This window comes from Lissotriton helveticus, chromosome 7 (assembly GCF_964261635.1).
Source record: "Lissotriton helveticus chromosome 7, aLisHel1.1, whole genome shotgun sequence".
NCBI classification, from domain to species: domain Eukaryota; kingdom Metazoa; phylum Chordata; class Amphibia; order Caudata; family Salamandridae; genus Lissotriton; species Lissotriton helveticus.
The window spans coordinates 1420668498-1420684629 of record NC_136068.1 but is presented as its reverse complement, the minus strand read 5'-3'; the positions used below and the strand labels follow the sequence as shown (position 1 = coordinate 1420684629).

Here is a 16132-nt window from a genome sequence, read left to right as displayed (position 1 = left end):
CCAGGCAGAAGAGGAGCAGCGAAGGGTCAGACAGGAAGAGTGGGCTTGGAAGGAGAAGGAGAGGGAAAGGGAGAGGCTGGAAAAAGAAAGGGAGAGACCGGAGAAAGAGAAGGAGAGGGAAAGGGAGATGCTGGAGAAAGAAAGGGAGAGACAGGAGAAAGAGAAGGATAGGGAATTGGAGAAAGAGCGGATAGTCCTAGAGAAAGAGAAGCTCAAGTTAGCAGCTGATAGAGGGCTTAGCTCTGTGGATGGTGCATCCACTTCAAAGTCCCAGGGAAAGGAAAATACCACCAAGGTACCAAAAGAATTTATACACATGTATGTCCCTGGCACTGATATTCTCAGTTGGATGCGTGCCTTTCATTTAGCATGTAAGGCTCAAGGTCTTAATGGTCAGTCCAAAGCAGCGACTTTACTGAGTCTCCTCCCTCGGGAAGGGACTGAAGTGATATAAAGGATGCCTGAGAAAGACAGTCTGACATATGAGTGCATGAAGGATGCTTTGATTAGGCGGTTTGGGTTGAAACCAGCCCAGTACTTGCAGAGGTTCCGTGAGAACAAGAAGGCAGAGGGGGTTCCTTTTGAGAATTGGGTCCATGACATAGTGAGTGACTGGAATGAGTGGGTGAGAGGGATGGAAGCAAATGATTACCAGTCTCTAAATCAGGTGATGACAGTATTTGTCTGACCTTCCTGAGAGGGATCCTGAGAAACTTGCAGTGATGGCAGATAAGTGGCTTGCCAACAGAGTGAACAGGGGGCAGGGGCAACCCCTTTCCAAACCCAAGGGGGAAAAGAACTCCCAGCAGGCTGGCCCTAAACCAGAGGGGAAGGGCCAGAACGGTTCCCAAGGCTCTCAGTCAGGACAAGAGTCTAAGGGGAACGGGGCCTCTAGTCAGTACCAGGAGGGGAAAGGAGGTAAGGCTCCTTTCATTCCAAAGGTGATTACATGCTATAAGTGCCACCGAGAGGGACACTTAAAGCCAGACTGCCCAGTGAAGGACGTGGTGCCAGTGGCACCCGTGATAGCAAGTGTGCTTTCAGTGGGGGCAGACATGAAGGGAGGCCCAAGTGAGTTTAACTTAGTCACCAGGGACATCTGGGAACTTGACCCAGATGCCCTTAAGCATATTCACCCTAACTCAACGGGGTATATGAGTGTGGCAAGTATCAATGGAAGGAAGGTTCCTGCCATGAGGGATACTGGTGCCCACAGGACTATGGTTGAATGCAAATATCTCAAACCCGAAGAGATCATTCCTGGTTCCAAGGGGTATGGACTTGTAGCTAGTGGTGATGACATGGAGTACCCTCTTGCTAGAGTGGAGGTAGAGGTGAATGGCAGGAAGGCCATGGTCAATCTCGGGGTGCGAGAGAAGCAGGGTGCTGTGTGCTTTCTGGGGAATGATCTTGTTGAACCCGGGTTAGTACCAGGCCCTGAGGCCTATATGGCCTGGATTTCATCAGCTGTGCTCACTAGGGCACAGAAGGTAAAACTGCTTCCTAGTGAAGTGGGGACAACTCTAGTGGAAGAGACACTAGAGGGGAACAGGCCAGAACAAGAACTAAGGGCAGATTCTGAGAAGGCACCTGTCCTGGTGTTGGCACCTCCTGCTCCAGTGGGAGAGGAGGGTGTGCATCCAGAGGCGGATAAGGTGTTGGAGTCTGGGTCCCTGCCAGAGCTGCAGGAGCTGCTTGTGGCAGGAGGACCGTCTCATGAGGAGTTTTGTAAGGCACAGGCTGAGTGTCCTACACTTGTTGGCCTGCGGACGACTGCTCAGGAGCAGGTCTCCACTGGAGTAGTCGGAAAGCACAAGGTGGCTTGGGAAGATGAACTCCTTTACAGTGAGCCTCCTGACCCAGAGCCAGGAACCAGCAAAAGGTTGGTGGTTCCCCAGGTTCACAGGAATTTCCTGCTGCAGCTAGCCCATGATGTACCCCTAGCTGGTCACCTGGGCATCTAAAAGACAAAGGACAGGTTAGCACCACGGTTTTACTGGCCAGGAGTAGGTCAGGATGTGGAGAAGTTTTGCCATACCTGTCTGGTCTGTCAGGCCAGCAGCATGTCTGGTGGCCCGATGAAGGCACCCTTGGTTCCTCTACCAGTCGTGGAGGTACACTTAGAGAGGGTGGTGTGTCTTCCCAGGAATGACACGGTTTCTTTACTTGCAATGGCTGAAGAGTTAGAAGAGGAGACTGAGTCCCTCCCTGACTTATTGCAAGGTGATGAGAAGGATGGTTCATTTGAGGGAGTTAAGCTTGCCTCTGAACTGACACCTGAACAGCAGGTGGAGTGTAAAGAGCTGCTGGGGAGATTGTCCCGTCTCTTTTCACTTACCCCTGGGCTGACGCCTGTCTGTGTGCTTGACACAGACACAGGGGACCCCCTGCCTGCTAAGAAGCAGCCCAGGAAGGTGATCTGGACTGAAGAGTGTCAGAAGGCATTTGATGGATTGAAGGCTGCACTATGCAATGCAGCTGTACTGAAGACCCCTGATTACAGTCAGACCTTCATTGTGCAGACAGATGCTTCAGACAAGGGAGTTGGGGCAGTTCTTGCCCAGCTCAATGAAAAGGGAAGGGAGCATCCCGTGGCCTTTATCAGCCGCCGACTACTCCCCAGGGAGCAGAACTGGTCTGCAGTTGAAAAAGAATGTTTTGCCATAGTGTGGGCCCTTCGAAGATTCAGGCCTTACTTGTTTGGTGCAAAGTTTGTGGTTCAAACAGATCACAAGCCCCTCAAGTGGCTTATGGCAATGAAAGGTGAGAATCCAAAGTTGCTCAGGTTGTCCATATCTCTGCAGGGACTAGATTTTACAGTGGAACATAAAGCAGGCTTACAGCATGGTAATGCAGATGGACTTTCCCGCCGGTTTGTCCAATCAGATGATCGGTCTTCTCCCACTGGGAAGTAAGTACCGGCAATTCTGTCTTGGGGAGGGCATATGTTGGGACGGGAAGTCTCCTGCATGTCTCTGGCGAGAGTGCTTCCCCTGCCTTATGCTAATCTCCAGGCAAGTCACTCAAAAGCTACTGTATAGTTTCTAGATCCCTACCTCCGTGAGCATGACAATCATACATGTCCACTGAGGGTCTCCCTGTTTACCTGGATTGAGACCCTAGAGCTTGGCTCTGAGGTCGAGGGGGCATGCCTAGTGCACCCCTGTTTTTCAGAGAGTGGCTACTGCCCTCTCTATTATGGCTGTGGTAGACTGACAGTGGTGGCAGCAATAAATCTATAGTCAGGAGGGGTGAGTCCCTAGGCACCCTCCTGACCAAGTCTGTGCAGTTTGCCATGCCTGTGGGCCTGTTGCCGTTGTCTGGCTGATGTGTGTTTGAGAGCCCGTGGGTGTACAGGGGAAGAATGGTGATTTGAGCCAGTGTGAGGAATGCGAGCTGTCCTGCTGGACATCCCAGCTCCCCCGTCCCCCTCCCTATTTCCTTGGAAAGGCCTGGTGGGCTGGGGGAGACCCTCAGCTCTTATCTGGGTTTAGCTGCACTAACTGGGTGGATAGGACCCTCCCTCACTTGTCAGGGCCTCCTGGGCTGGAGTTAATTAAAATTCCTCTCTAGAGGGTTGCGCAGCCTGATACCAGAACACGACCTGCTACATGCTTTACCCATGCATTGAACACGCGGTGAATGGTCTGTGATTGGAGGTGATAAAAGTCTGGCCTGAGTGGTCAGCTGTTGTTCAAGACTGGTCTATGACTGTCGAGTGGCCACACCAGAGCCCTCGGACAGTTACCAGCCGCGACCCCGCGGTGTGAAGACAGAGATAAGACTCTGTTCACTGCGGTCTGGAAGGAAGGCAACATTACAGACCAGCTGTTTGTGAGGCTTGGATGAGCGTTCGCTTTGGACCAAGGAAATTACAGACAGCTGCCCAGTGTGGGAAGGAAGCTTGCGGCACATCACCAAAGGTGTGGGAGGGAAGCTTACAGCACATCACAGAGGCTGGTAGAAAGAAGCTTGCAGCACATGACGAGAGCCAGAGAGGTGGATGCTTGATTCTAGTCTTTGAAGGTGAGATCAAATCCCCTCTAGGCTCCTCCCTTGCGCTGTGGGAGCCTGTACAAGCAGTAACTGGGAAGAGAGGCCAGTGAAGCAGACCCCACCTTTCTTTTTGTGAACTCTGAGGGTATCAGGGTGAACTGGCACTCTGCCCAGCCACTACCCTTCTTCAGCTAGCCAGTGGCTACTGGACTAGTGGGACTCCAGTAAACTGTGCCAAGACATCCGGCACCTCTGATCAGATCCCTGACACCTCTAGAGCAGTGTCCTCACTCACAATGGGAGGGCACTTCTGTTGCTTTGGGTGGAGGGTTATGGGGCTGATCACGACCATTTGACTTTGCATCATATGCTGAAACTATATCCTTTCAATACAAAGTTTGGTATCAAGGCTCTAGTGAATGAGAACAGCCCTGTGTAACATGATCTGTAATATGCAATGCTTACTGTGTGTTTTCATGTTAACTGTGTTTTTATAGTGCTAGGCGTCTAGGCGCTATAATACTGTTCGGGGTCAGAACTCTGCCCCAGAGGGTTGTAGAGACTTCTGGTTTTCACTGTTTATCCTAGTTTTATATGTAGAATAATTATCTTATGTGTATTAAAGTACTTTTCTTTTATAAAAAGTAAAGCACTGACTGGACATTGAGTTTATCAGCTGGTGGTACGGTTTACACTGTAATCTGAATGTCTAACCCCACCTCACCTCCTTGAGTAAGCCTTGGACTGCTCTGTCTCGCTACCCTGAGAGAGTCAAGTGCTGGAGAGGAGTACTTGGTTATCCAGTTTTGGGTCCTTTAGTACTGAGGCCCCAGGACATCAGTGAGGGAACACTCCAGTTGATGCGATTGGAGCGCAGTTACCCCTGAGTGCCCTGGTGCCCAGGAAGCCGGGTCTAACAATACTGTACACCAGTCCAGGCAAAAATAATCTTCTCATGATAGCTCTCAAAACACCAGAGGAATCATATGTGGATGAACGCATGCAGGCCCTGGTGACCACACTGAACCATCTACTTATTTATTCTCTTCAGGAACAGTTTTCTTAATCACTGGTAACTGGTTGATTTAACAATCTTAATGTCCGTATAATTTCTTGAAACAAACCTAAAATTCCTGAACAATCTTTTCCCGTTGATCTGGTTGACTTTAATTCTTCGCTTGACAAGGTATTGGTTGTCTTGAGATTTCAGTTTTCCCATTTGCGATTTTCCAATCAGAATGCCATCATTCGACCAGTAGTTGTGGTTGTGGCTGTCGGTTTGTGGGAGAACGAGATCGCGTGTGCTGGTGTAAATCTACCCGGATAGCGGCAAGTGAGAAAATGGTCTATATAGAGGATAGGTGAAAAACACAGGAACCCCTGGTGTCCCAATTGTGTAGCAGGATACGGAGCTATCCTGCTATACGTGACGCGACCGCCACATAGCACCCCGGGAAAACAGATTTCTCCCAACTTGGATGTACCCGTCCAGAGTTGCCCCTGTGTCTCCAATTGGGAAACAAGGGGTTCCTGTGTTTTTCACCTGTCCTCTGTATAGAACATTTTCTCACTTACCGCGATCCGGGTGGATTTACACCGGCACACGCGATCTCGATCTCCCACAAACCGACAGCCCTGAAGAGTCACATCTGTGACACGGTCTGACGAAACACGTGTCGGCTGGTTTTTTTCTTTGTACTGATCAAATTGAAATACAAACTCTTTTCACATGAAAATCTGATGTCGAGCTCCGTTATTTACCATTGGAAACTGTTGTAAACATTAGGTTCTGACACCGGAACCTCGCCATATATAATACGTGTGCACAGGACTTTGATTCAATTATCTTATCCATGTACAAACAATGGTGTTAAAATATAGAGAGAATGTGTGGGCTAATTGGAAAACATGCTAAGTATTAAACTCTATCATTTTTAGAGTTTACCATGATGGAATCAATAGAGTTTCCAAATAAAAAAAGAACAGAAGTGGGGAAAGGTTGGAGAGGGAAGATAGGATGTAGATACTGGAATAGAAGATATGGACTACATAAGTGAGCAGTTTGGAAAGAAGAGGATATTGTAATGATAGCTTCCTATGGTTGTAACATTTTGAACGGGAAGAATAGCACTTGGGATGAGACAGTGGGAAGATCAATAACTGGTCAACAGTGTTTTGTAGTGGTTTGGCAAACTGTGTTAATAGTCCACATGCCAGCTACTTCTCCTTTTTCATTTGTTGAATTTATGCAGGTCTACGACTCTGTACAACCCTCTGCTGCCTTTTGGCTAGGTTTGCACTAGATAAATTCTACATACATGTAAGCAGGTAGATATTAAGATAGTTCTACATTTTTTTTGCTATATGTTTTCTGTTTGTATATGTTTTTATCATGTCGTGCACACCTCTAGCTGAATTAGACCCAAACCCACCAAGTATGGTCAGATACGTATTGGATTTGTTCCTATTCTAATCATATGCATTTAACCCCTAAGTTGATCATAAGATCAAAGAGTAGCAAATTGTCCTTCTTTGAGTGAAGGTTAGCGAAGGAGGGAAAGAACACAGACTAATAGAGATTTGTTCTGGAGCTTAATCTGTTTTGATTTTCATTGTCTGCACACATCGTGCCAGATTGGCTTGAGTAGGGGACTCTCCAGTAGGATGTGTCTTAGGTCTCTGGGTTTGTCTGTGCAGTTCCAGCACTTATCTAATTCAACAAGGCCAACATTTTGGAATGTAGTCGTTGTTCAGAAGGATTTATGTGCTGTTCAGAATCTACATTGTGTGGCAGCAGGAGTGTTTTTTGAGACCCAGAGACCTGTCCAAATTGTATTCCGTGGCAAGGTGCCTGAATTATATTACTCAAATGAAGACTCTCAAAACATCAGGGTAGTCTCAATATAGCTGTTTAAATTCTGAGATGGATTTACCTAATTTCCTGAAGACAAATGGCTCGGTAACCTGAAATTAATAAGGTTAGCTAATGGTGAAATCATAATTGTTACCTGCTCTATTGCATCCACGTTATTTGAGAGCTTTGTTGTTAGTGACAGTTAGGTGTGCTTTTAAGTTTAATATGTTGTTGAATTCGCATTTGAATTTTCATTAAATTATCTTTTTCTTTTTCATATATTAGTTTATTTATTAGATTTGAGATTTCCTCTGTTAGCCAGTCTATTCTTTTGCTGCCCTCTTTATTCTTCCTGCTTGATTAACTAATCATTGTTCCTTTTATAGTGTTTTTCTAAGGGCATCCTAGACAATATATGAGAAACTACATGTGGGCTAATTGTTTTCTAGAAATTCCTAAAAAGCGTTTTTAATTTGTTTTATGTAGCACAGGGTTCTTGTGTAAGAAAACCATTCATTCTCCATTACTTTGTGGCGCATCCAAAGGTGTATGTTATTGAAATGCATGCCTGATCTTAGACTAATATAGGTACTGTTGTAGCCTCCAAAGCATTTGCCAAGGTATGGGTTGTCTACTAACAGGTAGTCTTTTATGGAGAATGAGATATACAGGTAAAAGTCTTTACTGGTTGGGTTATGTCGTTTCCAGATATATTTAAAGTCCTAAAGTGTGCATAAGTTAAATATTTGTGTGATTTACGGAGTTTAAATTTGCCGGGGGATTTTCTGTCTAGGCTTCCACCCCATGGCAACTTGACAGCCCCTCTCTTAATGATTAGTATCTCCTATTGTAACAGAGTTTATTTTTTAATTAAATGCAGTTAAGACTGAGTTGTCAGCCATGAGGGCTTATTTGTTCACAGCATAGATCTCAGTGCCATTTTGTGCAGTCTTATGAGAAGCCACGTACCTTCATTGCCATTTTTTGCCATCACGATTGTCAGATCAGGGCTCTTAGAGATTAATGCCACTAGCCCATTTTTTAGGTTTCGCCCTGGCCGTAGCAACTGCGTAGCAGTTGCTCTGCCCAGGGCGAAATCTAATGTTATCTCAATAGTGGGGACTTGAAACTGCCCCTTCTTCCATTGGCTAGCTCCATAAATGGAGGCTAGCCATTGGAAGACACGGTTGTCCATCACTCTTTCCTGGTCAGAACGCGAATCGTGGGCGTTTCTGACTCTTTTTTTAAGTCCCGCCCCTTGATGCCGTGTGTCCCGGGCTGCGCTGTGATTGGCTGCCGGCCCGGGACCTGGCTTGTTTAGTAAGCTGTCCCGGCAAATTTCAATAAATGAAGCTCATGTCCCAGTTTTTAGAGAGGGTCAGCTGGAAACGGTGGGAAGTATCTTTTTAAGTTTTGCAAAGCAAGGATAGTTAGCTGCTGTTATAAGTCAATTTAATTAACAGGCATGCTACTGGCTTAAAAAAAAAAAGCATTTTTTGTACGTTCTTACTGCCTCTTCTGTATTTCTCTGCTAAGGAGCAATTCTGTGCGCTGTGTGCAAGTAAAATTGTAGTCCTTCTATTTTTGGGAAATGTCCCGGATTTTGGCTTTAACATTCTGGTCACCCTACCCGGTGCCCTCTCCCTTCAGGTGCACCACTGATCCCCGCCGGGCCCCGGGCAGCCGCGGCCGGGAGCTCCATCCACTCCCTGCCTTTTTCGGCGAAAAAGAAAAGCTTTCCCGAGGAGCCGGTCCGGACCCTCCTCCCGCCTCAGACAGCAGCAGCAGGCCGGGCGGGCGGGGGAGGGGAGGAGGGCGGGCGGCGCTTGACTGCACCGCGGCGTCGGCTGCAGGAGGAGGAGGAGGCGCGGTGGCCCCGGGACTCTGACTGGCCGCCCAGGGAGTGTGGGGCCCGCTGGAGAGAACCGAGCTCCGTCTGCTGGACCGGAGAGTGCCGATCCGGGGCTGCGAGGAGCTAGGGATGAGGGATCCGAGCGGCAGCCGGAGGACGGGACTTTTGTGCGCCTTCCACCTGGGGTTCCCGGCCCTGCCTGGCCGTTGTTCACCCTCAGCGCTGCCCCCGGGGAGACGGGACTGTCCCGCGGTGTGAGGTGAGTGATCGAGGCTCAGCCCCCCCCTCCAGGGGTCCGGGGGTAGAGATCCGAGGGTTCACCCTTTGGCTGGTGAAGCTCCCCTGACTCCTCCCCCCTTGTCCTGTGCACACCACGGCCCCTTGGACACCCCCACCCACTGTTGTGGGGCCTCCCTGGGCAGAGCAGGGCTGCTTCTGCCTGGCACCACCGCGGGCAGGAACCGCAGAAATGGCTGCAGGCTTGGAGCTGGTGACCGAGACACGACCACATTTCAGTGCACAGAAAATTGTACGAAAACTGAGGAAACGAAGTGCTGAAACCGGGTTTTGATGACTATATTTGTTCAAAGGTGTAAACTATGCCGGACACTATAGTGTTCCGTAAACTTGGTCGGCAGGCAGGACGTTGTTTGTGCGTTCTTTGAAGTGGAGACCTGACAGCATGTTTCGTCCCCCTGCGTTATGTCCTGTCTGGATACACTTCCATCTCACTGTGCATTCTCCTTTTAGTATAATGCGTGCCTCCTCCATGTTTCCTTTCACTTTTATATCTTAATTATCTTCCGTCGTTATCAATTCCTATTCTGCTGACCTTACCCTTTCAGCATTCGCCTGTCCTCTTCTGGCTCCAAAGCTGCCCTTGCCTCCTGGGCTTTCAGGTGCCCTTACTTTGTGTCTTCTGCAGCCCTTACCCTTTCTGCCGACGTTAACCTTTGTGTATTCTACTGCACTTACCCTGTGTCTTCTGCTGCCTTCGCCCTTTGTGCCTTCTGCTGCCCATACCCTGTTTGTCTTTGATGCCCTTAACCTGTTTGTCTTTGCTGTTCTTACCGTGTGTGTCTTCTGCTGCCCTTACCGTGTGTGCCTTCTGCTGCCCTTACCGTGTGTGTCTTCTGCTGCCCTTGGTGTCTTCTAGTGCAATTAACCTATGTGTCTTCTGCTTCCCTTGCCCTATGTGTCTTCTGCTGTCCTTGCCCTATGTGTCTTCTGCTGTTCTTGCCCTATGTGTCTTCTGCTGCTCTCACCCTCTGTGTGTGCCTTCTGCTGCTCTCACCCTCTGTGTGTGCCTTCTGCTGCTCTCACCCTCTGTGTGTGCCTTCTGCTGCTCTCACCCTCTGTGTGTGCCTTCTGCTGCTCTCACCCTCTGTGTGTGCCTTCTGCTGCTCTCACCCTCTGTGTGTGCCTTCTGATGCTCTCACCCTCTGTGTGTGCCTTCTGCTGCTCTCACCCTCTGTGTGTGCCTTCTGCTGTTCTCACCCTCTGTGTGTGTCTTCTGCTGCTCTCACCCCGTGTCTTCTGCTGCTCTCACCCTGTGTGTCTTCTGCTGCTCTCACCCTGTATGTGTGTGTCTTCTGTTGCTCTCACCCTGCGTGTATGCTTTCTGTTGCTCTCACCCTGTGTGTGTGCCTTCTGTTGCTCTCACCCTGTGTGTGTACCTTCTGTTGCTCTCACCCTGTGTGTGTGCCTTCTGTTGCTCTTACCCTGTGTGTGTGCCTTCTGTTGCTCTCACCCTGTGTGTGCCTTCTGTTGCTCTCACCCTTTGCGTGTGCTTTCTGTTGCTCTCACCCTGTGCGTGTGCCTTCTGCTGCTCTCACCCTGTGCGTGTGCCTTCTGTTGCTCTCACCCTGTGCGTGTGCCTTCTGTTGCTCTCACCCTGTGCGTGTGCCTTCTGTTGCTCTCACCCTGTGCGTGTGCCTTCTGTTGCTCTCACCCTGTGCGTGTGCCTTCTGTTGCTCTCACCCTGTGCGTGTGCCTTCTGTTGCTCTCACCCTGTGCGTGTGCCTTCTGTTGCTCTCACCCTGTGTGTGCCTTCTGTGGCTCTCACCCTGTGTGTGTGCCTTCTGTTGCTCTCACCATGGGTTTCTTTTGCTGCTCTCACCCTGTGTGTATATTGCTGCTCTCACCCTATGTGTATATTGCTGCTCTCACCCTGTGTGTGTGTATTTTCCTGCTCTCACCCTGTGTGTGTGTGTATTTTGCTGTTCTCACCCTGTGTGTGTGTGTGTGTGTCTTTTGCTGTTCTCACCCTGTGTGTGTGTATTTTGCTGTTCTCACCCTGTGTGTGTGTGTCTTTTGCTGCTCTCACCCTCTGTGTATGTGTGTTTTGCTGCTCTCACCCTTGGTGTCTTTTGCTGCTCTCACCCTTGGTGTCTTTTGCTGCTCTCACCCTGGGTGTCTTTTGCTGCTCTCACCCTGTGTGTGTGTGTGTGCCTTCTGTTGCCCTCACCCTGTGTGGGTGTGCCTTCTGTTGCTCTCACCCTGTGTGTGTGCCTTCTGTTGCTCTCACCCTGTGTGTGTGTGCCTTCTGTTGCTCTCACCCTGTGTGTGTGCCTCCTGTTGCTCTCACCGTGTGTGTGTGCTTTCTGTTGCTCTCACCCTGTGTGTGTGCCATCTGTTGCTCTCACCCTGGGTGTCTTTTCCTGCTCTCACCCTGGGTGTCCTTTGCTGCTCTCACTCTGGGTGCCCTTTGCTCCTCTCACCCTGTGTGTCCTTTACTGTTCTCACCCTGTGTGTGTCCTTTACTGTTCTCACCCTCTGTGTGTCCTTTGCTGTTCTCACCCTGTGTGTGTCCTTTACTGTTCTCACCCTGTGTGTGTCCTTTACTGTTCTCACCCTGTGTGTGTCCTTTACTGTTCTCACCCTGTGTGTGTCCTTTGCTGTTCTCACCCTGTGTGTGTCCTTTGCTGCTCTCACCCTGTGTGTCTCTTTTGCTGTTCTCACCCTGTGTGTGTGTGTGTATTTTGCTGTTCTCATCCTGTGTGTGTGTGTGTGTGTGTGTGTGTGTGTATTTTGCTGCTCTCACCCTGTGTGTGTGTGTATTTTGCTGCTCTCACCCTGTGTGTGTGTGTATTTTGCTGTTCTTACCCTGTGTGCATGTGTCTTTTGCTGCTTTCACCCTCTGTGAATGTGTGTTTTGCTGCTCTCACCCTGGGTGTCTTTTGCTGCTCTCACCCTGGGTGTCTTTTGCTGCTCTCACCCTGGGTGTCTTTTGCTGCTCTCACCCTGGGTGTCTTTTGCTGCTCTCACCCTGGGTGTCTTTTGCTGCTCTCACCCTGTGTGTGTGCCTTGTGCTGCTCTCACCCTGTGTGTGTGCCTTGTGCTGCTCTCACCCTGTGTGTGTGTGCCTTGTGCTGCTCTCACCCTGTGTGTGTGTGTGTGTGTGTGTCTTGTGCTGCTATCACCCTGTGTGTGTGTATTTTGCTGCTCTCACCCTGTTTGTGTTTCTTTTGCTGCTCTCACCCTGTCTGTGTGTGTGTGTGTGTGTGTGTGTGTGTGTGTGTGTGTGTGTGTGTGTGTGTGTGTGTGTGTGTGTGTGTGTGTTTTGCTGCTCTCACCCTGTGTGTATGTGGCTTTTGCTACTTTCACCCTGTGTGTGTGTTTCTTTTGCTGCTCTCACCCTTTGTGTGTCTTTTGCTGCTCTCACCCTGTGTGTGTGTGTGTGTTTTGCTGCTCTCACCCTGGTGTATGTGGCTTTTGCTGCTCTCACCCTTTGTGTGGCTTTTGCTGCTCTCACCCTGTGTGTGTGTGTGTGTGTGTCTTTTGCTGCTCTCACCCTGTTTGTGTCTCTTCTGCTGCTCTCACCCTGTGTGTGTCTCTTCTGCTGCTCTGGGGCTCCGGTTGCTCTTAGGCTCCTTTATTTGGAAACCATGCATCACAATCCTGGACAAGTGTATGCGTCTATTACCCTCTTTGTATTAGGCTATAGCCACTTAAAGTCTGTTACTTTTTTAATAGTCTTAGGTTAACTGGGAGAGTTTTTAGTTTGTTATTTAATTGTACCTATTGTAGGTATTTGTCATTTAATTGTACCTAATGTAGGTATTTGCTATCCTTGAATGTTTTAGGTCTTATAAATTAGATAGGAGTAATTTATTACTGTGCTGATTTTTGGAAAATGGCTGATTTTGGAAAACATGACGATTCGTGTTACACTTTGGATTTCCTCATTTGACTTGCTTTCATTTGTTTAACATTCTGCAAGAAGTCTTTCACCCACTCAAATACAAAATCCTGCTGTGATCATTCAAACCCTGCCAAAATAGTCTAATAAAAAAAGTGGAATCGGATAAATACAGTAGCATACGATTAAAAATATGCACTTGTTTTGATCTGCATATATACGAATTTAGAGTAGATAAAAGGGTGCGGTAGATCAACCAGTTGGCCTCCTGAGATAGATATGTAGACAAAATATTTATCTGATGGGAATATATATAACACTCACCTGTTCATCATAGTAACTTGTGCCAGGCATGAAAAAGCCAGCGTATGGAACATCTCTTCGTGTTCGGCTTGGGTGCAGTTATCTCATAAATGAGATGCATGAAGAAGGGTATTTTTCATCTGGAAACCTATTTTTGAAATAGTGATGTACCGTTTGTCTACTAAACTTACTGCGTGTACCTGGGGTGTGAAGTAAGCCCTCACGTCAAGAGTATTGCCCTCTCCAGTCCACGTGTTTTTTTCCCTTGAATTCTTGGACGTGTACTCCTGGTTTTGTAATGGTATGAACAAGACAAGAAGTCCCAGATTCAAAGAAAAAACTGAAATGCGCATTGTCCTGGGAAATTTGGCTGGGCTGTAAAACGTGCCAGGCAGAAAAGTATGAATGCATATTTATTAGTAAACTAAATGTAAAAATATACAATTTTACGGCTCAATTTATTCTCAAAATACAAAATAAATATGGGTAAATACCAAAAAGGTGTTTAAAAAATAAATACACCAGTTTTGTGTGTGCCTCTGTTGCCTGCTTGTGACCCGGTTTTGTGTGTGTGTGTGTGTGGGTGCAAATGCAATAGGTGTCGCATTTGCGAGAGATTAGGCTATTGGCTTTGTAAATGACAATGCCATTTATTTATGTTTTCAAAGCCAACACATAAATAAAAATGTTGTCATTTACAATGCCAATAGCTCTAACTTTTCCAAAGGCGAAACCGTTGCATTGTAAATGCTTGTCTTTTTAGGTGCTGGGGAATATGTGTTGCCGCCACCTATCTGGTCCTCATTTGAATAGATTCCACAACACCTGTTCTAATCTTTTGCTACTATCACGTCTCCTTTTAGTTTGTAGCAATAGTGTCGAGTCTTTTAACATTTCACTAGATTGTTAATGCCTTTGGTAGTTTACAACATGATTGTTACATCTACCTTGAAAGCTTTATGTTGATGGGTGTAGCATTTATAATGTGTGGATGAAAGTGAATGTCATTGATCTGAGAAGTGTCAATGTTATGTGAACTGTACACTTTTAAGTGCCTTCTTCTATGGTTTGCAAAAGAATGTGTCTTTGCAGGGAAAAAGTTGTAATTCTAGTGAGTAAGCTGCCCTAGGTGGTCTGTGTTTTTGAACGTTCAGCAAGAAGGATTAAAAATTACTGGGAGGAAGAGATGGTGAATGGCATGAAGACTAACAAAAAACAGTACCAGACCAAAAAAGCTCAATTCCATGCAATGCCCACTCCAACCCCTACTTTGAATGAAGTGGGAAAGCGGAGTCAATGAACGGCTGTATAGCGAAGAGCCTTGTAGCCCCTTCTGTTTTATAAGTGAATGACAGGTAAATGCTTTTTTTGGTATACCTACATAAGCAAAAATGTTAGTCAACTAATGCAGAGGAGTAAGATTAGGTCTGCCCGGTTGAGACATTAAGTGGCGGTTGGCTTTGAAGGCGTTAATAGGCTATAAAAGAAAAAAAGAGTTGCAGCAGTGTAAGTGAGTGCAGAGATTCCAGTAGGATAGTAAACATTAATGTGAGATCACATTTCGGTGTGAAAGACTGCATCACTCAAATTACTAGTTCAGTATAAACAAAACTCATAGTATATTCCACAACAATCATGGTGATAAAGCATACTAACAAGTATGAGCAATAGTTGAGAAAAATATTAGGAGTAGAATCGCTCAGGTGACCATTTCAGAGTCCGATAAGTTTGAGAGAAAGGAGTCCAAAGCATCCAGCAGACTGGACCAGAGAATTAGACGGAATTGACATGCCTTTGAGGTTTTTCCTTTTGGAGGGAAAAGCTTTCCGGTGGTTCATGGTTATCTGCGAGTGATCTTGTGAGGTTCCAGTTGTGATGCAGTTTCAGATGATATGTTGGTATTTCCTCATTTGTGCCAGAATCAACTCTGTGTGGTTGGTTAGTCCTCAAAGGTTTGGATTTAATGGCTTTTTGAGCTGCCTTTGATCTGTTTATCATTGGTACTTTATGGGCCATCGAAATCTCGACCTCGCGAGCAAAGTAGATGCCTAATTTTTAAGGAATCCATTACTCGTGGACCACCACATATGAGAGCACTGTCTTCCAATGCCTCAGGAGGCTAAAAATGCTCACGCTCTCTTATATGTTGCCGGCCTCCAGTTTCATGATTTCAGTTTCCAGGAGTTTCATCCTGCGTGAATGAGCGTCTGCTTCCTTTTGTGGTTTCCGTTTGTCGTCCTTCAAGCAACAGATACTCGCTTTGTTTTCTGTGACTCTTACTTCGTTCAAAAAAGTATTTTCTCATTCCAATAATTTCCTTTGGCATTATGTCATTGTCTCTCTTGGGTATGTGTGTCAGATCATGTAATGTTGTCGATCTTGGGAAGATCAGGGTTGATGGACGGTCCAGTGTAACTCTTCCCCTTTATTGGAGACTGAGGCTTGGAATGTTTCTGGACCATGTTCTGATCTTTTAAGTATTTTTTCCTTGAATCAGATATATTTTGGCCTTGTGTACTTAGTAAAGGTTATACATTCACATTTAACAGGGTTGGCACATGCCACACCCTATGGCCGTGGTGCCCTTTTCTGTAGGATGAGAAGTTGCTGATCATAATATGTAAAAGTTTAGTTGAGTTACAGAGCATTCAGTATTATAGAGAGAATCGCAAGGAAATGTTTGTATTTATTCTCATGGGTATTTTTTTTAATTCCCAAGTTGTGGAGTCACCGTATTTGATGGAGGTGCGATGGGCTACAGGCACACTTTTGAATCGCACCCCGATATTATGAGATAGTTTATGAGCATGGGTGGTTCACCAATATTTAGGCTGAGAACCAAGCTGAACTTAGGGTGATTATAACATAAACAATGTCTCGAGGGGTATCATTAGTAAGGGGACTTAGTTAATAAGCAAAAATTAATCAGCAATTCATTTTTGCTTATTAACTATGCCCCTGTACAAATGATACCCCTCGAGACATT

At 47.0% G+C, this 16132-nt stretch overlaps 1 protein-coding gene across 4 annotated transcripts in view; it reads left to right on the top strand.

Moving 5' to 3' along the window:
• MAP2K4 (mitogen-activated protein kinase kinase 4) overlaps positions 1–16132 on the top strand; it is an 839420-nt gene that overhangs the window by 102563 nt on the left and 720725 nt on the right. The window lies entirely within an intron of this gene.